The sequence below is a fragment of the Panthera leo genome, chromosome B1 (assembly GCF_018350215.1).
Source record: "Panthera leo isolate Ple1 chromosome B1, P.leo_Ple1_pat1.1, whole genome shotgun sequence".
In the NCBI taxonomy this organism is placed as follows: domain Eukaryota; kingdom Metazoa; phylum Chordata; class Mammalia; order Carnivora; family Felidae; genus Panthera; species Panthera leo.
The window spans coordinates 196469249-196481131 of NC_056682.1; positions in this window are offsets into that span (position 1 = coordinate 196469249).

An 11883-nucleotide genomic window follows, 5' to 3' on the forward strand; every position below is an offset into this window, starting at 1 on the left:
CCCACTTGAACAAGCTTAGAAGAGCCAGAGAAAAGTTGGGCCATTGAGAGTATTTTTGCCAGGGGCGCCCTGTGAGATTGGTCTTCATGCTTCTCCCTCACTTGCAGTGGTCTCAAAACATACCTGCAACCCGGGGTCCATCCATTCACCTGAGCAAGCACATCTGTTATGCCTGGGAGCTAGCAAAGCACACTTTCTCCTCATCCCTGAAAGCACAAAGGGTCAGGCCATCATACCACCTCGGCCTTCTCATTTTCTCCATCTCCTTCAGTTATAGAGCAGGTGAGCAAACCCCATGGCTCTCCAATCTCAACTTAGTATTTTTTTCCTGCCTTTAAACTTATTCCTTTCTCAAAAAAACAAAACAAAACTCCAGAAAGGACTGTGGATTTGCTAACATCTCCACCTCAATTTCCACCTGGTCAGACCTGCTATGTCAGACTTCTGACTTGCCGAATTATAAGATAATAAATCCAAGTTGATTTTAGTTGCTAAATGTGTGGCAATTTGCTATCACAGCAATAGAAAACTAATATATTCTTCTAGTGTGACCCCTTCCATATAGAGGGATATTGTAGTCCCACTGGCTCTACCAAAATGGCACTTTTGGGGTAGTCGTATGTGACTTAGATTTACAGCAGGCACTTCTCTAACCTTACAACATGGGTTTCTTGGTGCCTTTATTCTGAGAAGTGATTTCAAGTTTCCAGTTCCAGGAAAGGTGTATTCTTTTTGTTGTTGTTGTTCCTGTTGTTGTTTCTTATTTATGTATTCATTCATTCATTCATTCATTCATTCATTTTCAAATTTATATCCCAGTTAGTTAGAATATAGTGCAACAATGATTTCAGGGGTAGAAACCAGTGATTCATCCCCTATGTACAACACCCAGTGCTCATCCCAACAAGTGTCTTCCTTAATATCCCTTACCCATTTAACCCTTCCCCCACCCACAACCCCTCCACCAACCCCCATTTAGGTCTTTGTATTTAAGAGTTTCTTATGTTTTGTCCCCCTCCTTGTTTTTATATTATTTCTGCTTCCTTTCCCTTATGTTCGTTTTTTTTTATCTTAGGTTCCTCATATGAGTGGAGTCCTATGATATTTGTCTTTCTCTGACTGAAGAATTTTGCTTACTATAATACCCTCTAGCTCCATCCACATAGTTGCAAATGGCAAGATTTCATTATGTTTTATTACTGAGTAAGACTCGATTGCATATATATACCACTTCTTTATCCATTCATCTGTCGATGGACCTTTGGGCTCTTTCCATACATTGGCTATTGTCGATGGCCCTGCTATAAACATTAGGAGGCATGTGCCCCTTTGAAACAGTATACCTGTATCTCTTGGATAAATACTTAGTGGTGCAATTGCTGGGTCATAGGGTAGTTCTATTTTTAATTTTTTGAGGAACATCCATACTATTTTCCAGAGTGGCTGAACCAGTTTTTGGTCCTACCAACAGTGATGTGGAGAAAGTTTTATTCTTTTTTGTACAAAGTGTCCTCAATATTATTATATTCTAATGACAAAATCTTACCCGCTTATGATGGCTAATTGCATGCGTCAAGTCGACTGGGTCATGCAACGCCTGCATAGCTGGTTAAACATTATTTCTGAATGTGTCTGTGAGCATATTTCTCAAAGAGATTAGCATTTGAGTTGTTAGACTGAGAAAAGCAGATGGTTTTCTCCAGTGTGAGTGGGCCTCTACCAATCCACTGAGAACATGAATAGAACTAAAAAGCATAAGAAAGTTGGATTAATTCTGCCCGACTGTTGAGCCCGGTGATTGATCAACAGCCCTTGGCACCTCTGGTCCTCAGGCCTTCAGCCCTGGGCTGGAATCTATACCATTAGTTTTCCTGACTTTCCAGTTTGCAGACAGTGGACTGTGGGACTTCTCAGCCTCCACATCATGTGAGCCTGTCCCTTATAATAAAGCTTCTGTTTTCTCTTCTCTGAAGCACTCTGACTAACATACTATCCTTGATCAGCAGAGCATTCTTAAAACTTTACCTTGCGTGTCTCATACAGATTCTAGTATCTAGATATATGTGTTTAAGGAAAAGGTTCATGTCTAAAACACCCAAAAGTGTCCCATGTGTTAAATAGGTCTCCCCGTGATTCATTACAAGTATGCAACATTTATTTGTTGAATGAGTGAATGAATGAATGAACAGTGTTAAGCAAATCCTGTCTTTTTTATACCACCCCTCCTCTTCTTAGTTTACACCTTCATAATAGATTTCTACCTCCTTCTCCACCCCTTCCCTCATGGACTTTAATTTTGGTGTCTCACCTGTGTTATTTCCAATAACTTCTGTTTCCTTCTCCTTGTCTCATTGACCAGCTCTACTTATAGCTCTGGATTTTAAAGATTTATTTATATTACTAAGTTTATATAGCGACAGAAAGTCATACCCATAAAAATCCAGTCCATCTTGTCTCTAAAAAATGCCTGTATTGAATGAAAGAAAGAAAGAAGTTCAGGAAAGGGCAGGAGGGCGGGGAGGAGGATACAAAGAAAAGAAAACAAAGGGAAAACAATGGAAGGAAGGATTCAGGCCTCCCACCTTTAATTTTCACGTGTACCTAATGAACACAGAAAATGTATAATGCTTTTCTGAAACTCAAGAAATTCGGCGTTTACAAAGTGCTTAGTTAAGGCACTGCTAGTAATTTTCTCTCCCTTTCAGTGTGTGTGTGCGTGTGTGTGTGTGTGTGTGTGTGTGTGTGTGTGTGTTTCTTGCCCTACAGAAAGGCAAGATAGATACCCTTAATTGCTCTGGTGACGAAAACAGTCACTGGTAGTGGTCTACTGGTTAACTGGCCTTCCAGGGAAAACAAAGCAAAACAAAACAAAACAAAACCCCCTGATTTGTAGTGTTTGCTGACTTCTGTGCTTTCTTCCTTGGCTACTTTTAATCTAGTAATATTTGATAACTCACTCCTAAAATTCCTGAGTGGTTAGCAATGAACTCTCATGACCAACAACAAGCAGGCCTCAGTAGAACACTGGAACTTTGGGGGGATATTTTACATGCTACACATACGTATGTTACACAAAATACACATTTAGCACATATAGTAAGTATATATCATTTATTTAACCACGTTTATTAAACAAAACACCTTAGCCAATAGGGAGGGCAGAAATTGCTGTTCCTTATACAAACAGGAGTGGTGAGAATTTTTTCCAAGCTATCAATTGAAATAGGTTTTATTTATTTGGCATCAGACAGAGGAGCCATTGTAAACATACAGCTGCTTAGAATCAATAATTTGGTGTTTTAAATTAGATACAAAACTAGGTTATGGAAGCTGGATGGGCACTAAGAAATCAAGTCAACCCTTTTCTTTTAGAGAAAGGGCATGCTGGGTACCAGATCGATGAATGCTTTTGCTTGGAATGAAATGGCAAGTTTACACCATAGTCAAGGCTATCATTTCTGGATATCTGGGTGGCTCCTTGTTTACTGTCTCAGTAGCTCCAGTGACTAGAATTAACCAAGCAACGTTAGAAAAATAACAGTTTCATTAACGCCATTGAATTTTTTATTCTTCAGATAAATTTTCATGATCCATCTTCAACCAAAGGCATTCATTTACCTGCTGTGCATGTAGTCAACACATACAGAATGTACCTGCTGTGGGCTGGACTATACTTCAGGGCACAGAGCATATACGGGAAGACAAAAGATGAGTCCTTTTCAACCCTAGTTCTTACATCTTAGTTTAAACAGGGGGGAAAAAGGACAGAAAACTAGAAAACAAAGTGCTGTGTTATAAATCTTCAGGAGGGCAAGAGGGAAAGTGGAGAGATAAGTAAGAAGGCTGTGCTAGCCCAGGGATAAAATAATGCAACCCTGGAAATGGTAAGAAATGGTTAAACATGGTCTACGTTAGGAAGGTGTAGCTCATGGGATACGGTGAGGTGTCTCATAAAGATTTTGAAGGGAAGGGGGAATTTGAAGATGACCATCGTATCTTTGACCCAGGCAGCTGATTGGATGCATTGTCATTTACTGAGCTAGAAAAGACGCTGTGTGCAGGGTTTTAACTGGTAGCTCTCTTTTGGACACATTAATTGTGAGGAATTAACTTCTTGGGTGTGGGGCTCGGGTGAAAGAAGATAGACTAAGATTGAGTTTGTGGATGTCCAACGTGCAGTTGCTTTGGAAAGCCATGAAACTCAGTGAGGTCATCCAGGCAGTGAGGCAGGAGAGAAAACTGTTTCAAAACATGAGCTCCACACTATTACAAAAATGCTCAGTGGAGTGCCTTGAAATTAACTGAATCACACTGAAAGACAAAGAAAACAAAAGAAAAGCCGCACACACACACACACACACACACACACACACACAGGGAGGTAGAGAGAATTAACAGTGTCATACATTTATTACATAGTTTAGGGACATCACTTTATTTAATTTTCAGGAAAGCAAATTTTCTACAAAAGCTAGGAAACCCAACAAAGATGACTGAGAAAGGTCAGCTGGAAAACTATGAGGAAAATCAGGAGAAATTAAACAAAATAAAACATGCTAGATAAGGGAGGGTTCGGATCTCCCAACACCGTTAACAGGGCAACAACGTGAGAACTTGAATGGACCATGGTTAGCCTTGTTAGAGTCACCATCAACCTTGACGAAGGCAGTCCCAGTGATAAGGGGGAAGGAAAGAGCATATGGGAGCGAGTTCGGGAATGAAGGGTCAGCGTGGATACAAGGCCGGGTTTTCTTAACGTCTGCCCTGAGTGAGCTAGAGAAGGAGGGAGGTAGCCATAGTGCCGGGACGGAGGGAGCTCTTATAGAATGTTTTGCACAATTCACCAGGGGATATTAGAGGTGATTCAGCGAAGAAATCTTGATGCTGCAGGAGGGAAAGGGATAATCATGGAAGTGAAATACCTGAGTGAGTCATTGCTTATAGGATTTGCTGCCTAAATCCAGAATTTGTCCTTCGCGGGAGGGAGGAGGTTAACGTATGGCAGTAGGAAAGGGGGTTAGAATAGGCGGGAAAGGGGACACTCAGGTGCAGATATAGAAGGATGGGTGGATGTGGGCGTGTGCAGAAACAGAGGGCTCTCTTCTGGCTTGTTGGGGAGAGACGATGCTTTCCCAGGTCATCTTGGAAGAATGTAAAGAATTTGGGAGAAGCTGAATCTGAGGAGGAGTCCTACACAGCCCGAGAGGAAGGGCTGCATGAAGAGAGGACATTAGGAGACCAGGAAGTAAACAAAGATACAAGTTGGATGGGGCTTCTCTGAACCCTCTGCCGGAGAAGGCCTATCGTCAATCTTAATCCCAGCTCCCTTGGGGGTAAGGTGTCTCAGCCAAGGCTTCCAGATCGGGGAGGGATGGGGATGGGGCACACGCCTGATAAGAGTCAGAGGCGCCTTCTGCATCCCCCACCCAATCTGCTGGAGAAGCAGAAAAAGCTGTCCCTGAAATCCAGCTCTGCGAGGTAACAAAACTAACTGGGAAAGATGGCCTAACCTGAAGCCACTGGAGCTCAAAATTACACCCCTAAAATTAAAACTACGTGAGTTTTCTAACCTATGGAAAAGACTCACTGATAACCTAACAAAGGGATTCCATTCACCGGACCTCATTCATTTGTGCCGGCCTTTCCTACTCTTCTTTCCTCCAAGGAAGCCTTTTCCCCCAGAGAGCTCAGGACTAACCCCTTCCCCACTGGCTCCGTTGCCACCTTCTCAGGCAGAGCCTCCATCGGACCCTCCCCACTTACCCCTGCACCTGCTAATCCTTTTAACCCCTGCATCTATCACCCTCGGTCCTACCTTATATTTAACATATTCTCTTCTCTTTGCCTGCCCCCCTGCCCCCCAAAGTATATAAATCCCATTCTAAGAAAGCAGGGATTTCCATCGGCATTCAGTCCCAGCACCCTTCAGGGAGTCCTGGGCACATGGAAGGTTCTCAAAAATAAATGAAGGGATCCGTGAATTTGCAGCCCCGGATCTAAGCAACCTCCTCACCTGAGCCAACTGCTTTTGAAAACAACGTCTGCTTGTGGAGTTCGGTTTGATCCAGTTTGCAATCATCTGAGGGAAAGGGGTTCCTTTTGGAAGCAATTGTATAAGCCATCAGCTCCCTGGAGGGCGCTTTTATCAACTCTGAAAGCAAGTTTTGCCCTTCATCAGCTGTTTGCAGGAGGGCTGAGCCAACCTCTCTGTGTTCAGTGTTGGATCCCCTCCGGCCTCCTCCTGAGAGATAGGCCTTTCCAGTAGGATCTCTGGCCTGCTGCGGAGCGCCCTGCTAGCCCCCTGCCCCTGCGGCAGGGAAGGTTACATTCAGTCACTTGTGATTCCAATGTGCATCCGCTGGGCCTATTTCTCTCCCTCGCTCTTTTTCTTCCCTTGACCTGAATTAAGCCTCTCATTATCTGCCTCCCACTTGGATCAAATCCCCCTCCAACTTTTGTCTGCATCCTGGCCCCGCCGTTGGCCAGTCTCCCTGGGGACTTTGCAAAAGCCGGTGTTGAAAGCCCACTTTTTCAGACCCAGGCCCAACCGGCAGCCACAGAACAAAGAAGAGCGAGCTGCTTTCCACGAAACGGCCCCACCGAGTGTCCCCCTTCTAAGAATGCCGTCTCCTGTCCCCAGACACCGAAGCCTAAGGATTAAATAAGAGAAGGATACAGGCAAGAGCTAATATTTGTGGAAAGCTGCTTTGTGCCAGGAGTGAGGAGGGGTCCATTTTCATGGTTTATCTCACATAATGGGCCGCATGCAACCTAAAAATTAAGTAGCAATCGTCTCCGAGTCAAATGTCACATTTTACTTTTTTGTTTAATGTTTACTGATTTTTGAGAGATAGCGGGTGAGTGGGGGAAGGGGAGAGAGAGGGCAGAGGATGCAAAACGGTCTCTGCGGAGAGCCAGGAGAGCCCTATGGGGAGCTTGAACTCATGTACCATGAGATCACGACCTGAGCTGAAGTCGGATGTTTCACAGACTGAGCCACCCAGGTGTCCCTAAAATGTCACATTTTAAGCAGGAAATAAGATCATGACACTCCTTTGTTCAAAGCGCTTAGGTGACCTCCCATGATGCAGAGACTAAAACCCCAAGGCCTGTCCACGGCCACTGGAGCCCCATGCCTGCCTGACCTATGCCCTACCTCTCCCACCCCCAGCCCTCACCCCCACCCCGCTTTCTAGTGATGGGACCTTATGCGTTTTTGCACACATTGTAGTATCTACTATTTACCTTTTGTTCTGAATTGCCTGTTCTCCCCTCTCCCTCCATATAATCACATGGGTCACAGTCTCTGTCTACTCAAAGCTTTTCCAACTGTCATCTTTCCAGAAAGATCTTAGCTGGCCACTCTACAAGGTGGCCTCCAAGTCTGGAAATGAAAGAAACGCATTATCCATGGTTTATTGACATTGACTTCAATGTCAATGTCAATTATTTTACATGGTAAAATATTAGTATTCGGATTACCTGTGTGGATGGCCACCTTGTTTTTAAGCTACGTCTCCTCACTCATTGCCTGCCTCGCTTGATTTTTTTTATATATTCTTTTCATTTTCAATGTATATTTTTATCATTTATGTGTCCCACGAGAATGCCTATTCCCTGAGGTTAGGCCCTAGTTGTTTACCGCTGGCTCTCTGGGGTCTGGGAAGATGCTGGGACAGAACTGGCATCAGATAAATATGGTTGAAAAAAATGAATGGAGCCAGTGGCAGCCGAGAAAATGTAAACGACTCGTTCAGGGTGGCAAAGCTACCGAGCAAGATTAGACAGGATTTGAAGCACATCTTGATTCCAAAGCTTATACTTTGACTGCTTCAAATTGAACTTTTTTCTCATGTGGTCATTTAAATTGTAAAGGCAGCAAGGGGTGGAAAGGGGTAGGCAGCCCCAAACCTACGCCCATACCATTGGCAAGATAACAAAGGCAGCCCTGATAGATTTGGCAGGGGCTTCTGTCGGGCAGGGGCTTCATCTGGGGATGTCCCGGGGAGCCGTGTGTCACTGGCTCTTCCACATCCCTGCTGTCTTGAACTTGGCAATTTTGTTGCGCTTCAGTGTCCTCAGCCACACAATGAAATTAAGAGTAATCAGTAAAATGATCCTAATCTACTCTGAGATTCAGACAGCCTGGCCTTGAATACTTATACCCCGATACCAACCCTGACCTTGGCCAAGTCATTTAAATTTACTAGCCTGGTGCCTTCCTTGCTACACCTCAGTGTAAATTAGAGAGGAAAGCAGTATCTTCATTGGAAGATAGCTATAAGTTTACCCTCGTAAATTCCTTAATGCAGTGCTTAGTGTATGCCAAAGGTTGCTTGCTATTGCCGATTTGTTCTTTTCTTTCTCTCCTCCTCTTTCTCCTTATTGGTATTATTCATATTACTGTTATAGTTAATAGCAGTAAAAATTGCTTGCGAAGTAGAGGTAAAGTCATGGCCCTTTCTGACCATAATGTCGATGTTTCTTGAAGACAGAAATGGCATTGTGTGGATACTCTGTGTCTAACTCTATTAGGAGACTTTAAGGTTATAAATATATAATATCCGTACAAACATTTGTGTCTTCATTGATGGGAAACAAGTAAATAATAAAGTCAATGTAGCTTTTTTTTTTTTTAAGTTTATTTATGTATTTTGAAAGAGAGAGTTCGGGACTGGGAGAGGGGGCAGAGAGAGGGAGGGAATCCAAAGCAGACTCCACACCAGAAGCACGGAGCCTGGCATGCGGCTGTAACTTATGAATCTTGAGATTATGACCTGAGCTGAAGCCAAGAGTCAGACGCTTCATCGACTGAGACACTCAGGCACCCCTCAATGTAGCTTTTTAACATGGCTTAATATCACTTCTTGTCTGTGGATAGACCAGGAAATTTTAGCTGGGAAGCTCTGGTTATTTTCAATGCTCAAAATTAAGAAATGACACTGACTTTTAAGTTTAGGGATCACTGCTTTTCTTATTCTTTCACTTATCTTCATCTGTGTGGTACGCAGATGGGTGATGATTGTTTTGTTTGGTTCCCATGGAAGTCTTTCTGTTCATTATCTATGGCTTCTACCATGGTCTTCCTTATTTCATAAAGCTCTGTGTACTTCCTTTCTGTATCTGCTATGTTTTATAGTCAAGACATATTTATATTCAGTAAAACATTTACTGAGCATTTCTTAAGTGCCCAGCATGGGGAGGGTAGAGATGAATTAGCACTGAGTCTGAAGCAGGAGGGCTTGAATAAATGGGGAGACAGATACACAAACAACATAACTCAAGATTTCCTAGGTTGTCCCTGCCTGTGAGTACAGTTGGATCAGTACAACAGTAAGAGCAGAAAACTCTCCCTAACTCCAACTGCATCTGTAGATCCACTGGATATGTGGCCCGAGAGATTCTTAGTCCAGAGAAGTCAGGATTACAGGTGCGCATGTGTGCCTGGACAACGTGTTTTTGCAAAAGATTGGACAAGGCGTGGATTGGGGCACCTCATGACAATCCTTGAGGTTCATGAAAAAGGGAAGTTCCTGGAAGCAGCCTGTGAGTAAAGTGCAAGGTTGCTGATTAGAAATAAGTTCATCTTTTGGTTTCATCTCAGGTCATATCTCAGAGTTCATGAGTTTAAGCCCCCTTTCAGGCTCTGTGCTGGCAGCATGGGGCCTGCATGGGATAAGGGGGTGGGGGTGTCTGGGTGGCTCTGTGGGGAATAATCTTAGGAATTCCCTGGCCTTATGCCAATAGGGTAACAAGGCAAAAAGAAGTACAGAGGCATAAGATGGTCACACCCGAGTTTGGGTAAACAAGATTAGCACCCCAGGAATAGTGAGGTACAAGGACACCCCAGAATAGAGGAGGTGCAGAGCCCCCAGAATAGAGAGGGAGGGGCAAAGGCCCCATAATAGAGAGGGGCACAAAGGCACCCAATGCAAAGGCATATGAAGTAAGCAAGATTTGGCATTCAGGACAGAAGGGCCCCCCAATTTAGTACTATAGCAGAAAGCTGCCTTCACAGGAGGGAAGGACCAAGTTAGGTAAACAGGTAAATTGTGTTATAGACCACTGCGCTGCAGGTGAAGCAGCCCAGAGTGGAGATGGTTAACAGAAGAAAAGGTGCCTTATTAACCCTGAGGCTATTTCCCCTATCTGTCTCATCCCCTAGGCTAGCTAAGTTAAACAGACACGGCGCCTCCTGTCTGCTCTTAACAACCTTCTGCCCATCTGCCCGGCACCAAGCTTTTGTTTTATACTGACCCAAACCCCAAACATCGCATATCTTCAAAACCCCCTTTTCCCTCATGAGCCCAAGTTAATGTTCCCAGTTTCTTTGTCTCCTTGTACATGCCCATCACATTTGTAAGCTTTCTTTTCTTAATTAATACAGGGCAAGGACACTTATTCGGAGCTCTTGTCTTTTCCTGGACATTAGCCACCTCTTGCTTTTCATCCTGTATCCTGCTCTCTTGCTAGAAAAGAGAGAACTTTAGACCCAGAGCCTAAGACATGGCTCAGTTGATAAAGCGTCAACTTGACTTTAGCTCAGGCCATGATGTCATGGTTTGTGAGTTCAAGCCCCATTTCAGTCTCTGTGCTGACAGCAGAGACTGCTTGGGATTCTCTCTCTCTCTCTCTCTCTTTCTCTCTTTCTCTCTCTCTCTCTGCCCCTCCCCCACTGGTGCGTGCATGTGTGTGCTCTCTCTCTCTCTCTCTCAAAATAAATAAGTAAATTTAAAAATAAATAAAAATTGGTTCATCGAACCAAAGAGAAGTAAGAATATAGGAATACGGAGGGATTCCAAGCTCAGTGCTTTCAATGTTAGGGAAAGTTAGAAGCAGAGATACTTAAAGCCTATTGCTAAATCCATTTCATTGCTACATAAAAACATTGCTATGTTTCTAGCACATTTACACACTACCCCAGCATATCTTCACTTAGATGAACACATGTCTTTGTAGACTTAGAGCTTGTAAACATTCCCTTAACAGAAATAATTAGATTTCCAGGTCTCCTGGGATAGCGGTAAAAGTTCTGAGTTTGAAAAGCATAGTAAAAACTCAGTTTTTCCAAATCTTTAAGGATGATTCTTCCACTGGGAATCCATTCTCACATATGTTTTCTTTTTCTTTTACTTTTTTGGTGTTTTTTTTTTTTGTTTTTTTTTTGCACATATGTTTTCAATACACTTGCCTTCAAACATTGGAAATATATGGGGCACCAGAGTGGCTCAGTCACTTAGATGTCCGACGTTGGTTCAGGTCATGATCTTGAAAGGTTTTTGAGTTTGAGCCCCACATCAGGCTCTGTGCTGTGGTCTTGGATCCTGCTTGGGATTCTCTCCCTCTCTCTGTGCCCCTTCCCCACTCACTCTATCTCTTTCTCTCAAAAATAAATCAATAAACATTAAAGAAAAAAAAAAGGGAAGTACCATGGTGGCTCAGTTGGTTAAGTGGGTGGCTCAGTTGGTTAAGCATCCAACTCTCGACTTGGGCTTATGTCATGATTTCATGGTTTTTGATTCTCGAACTGTGCTATCAGCACAGAGCCCACTTAGGATCCCCTGTCTTTCTCTTTCTCTGCTCCTTCCCCCCTTTTCTCTCTCTGTCTCGAAAAATAAACTTAAAAAAATTTTGGAAATTTATTTGTATGCATGAATATATGGTATGTCTTCCCATGAATCAGTGACCCATCTGAAGTGCCTCAGCAGCTACATGAGGTGGAGATTGAGGGTAACCACCGAGACAGGATAAAGGGAAATGATAAGGAATAAAGCCTCTTAAGGCTTATATATATAATTCAGCAGCCAGTGTCAGATGGCCAGGGCCACTTTTTTCCTCCTTCTCCTGAGGTCCTGGTGTGTACATATCGAAAATATTAACCCC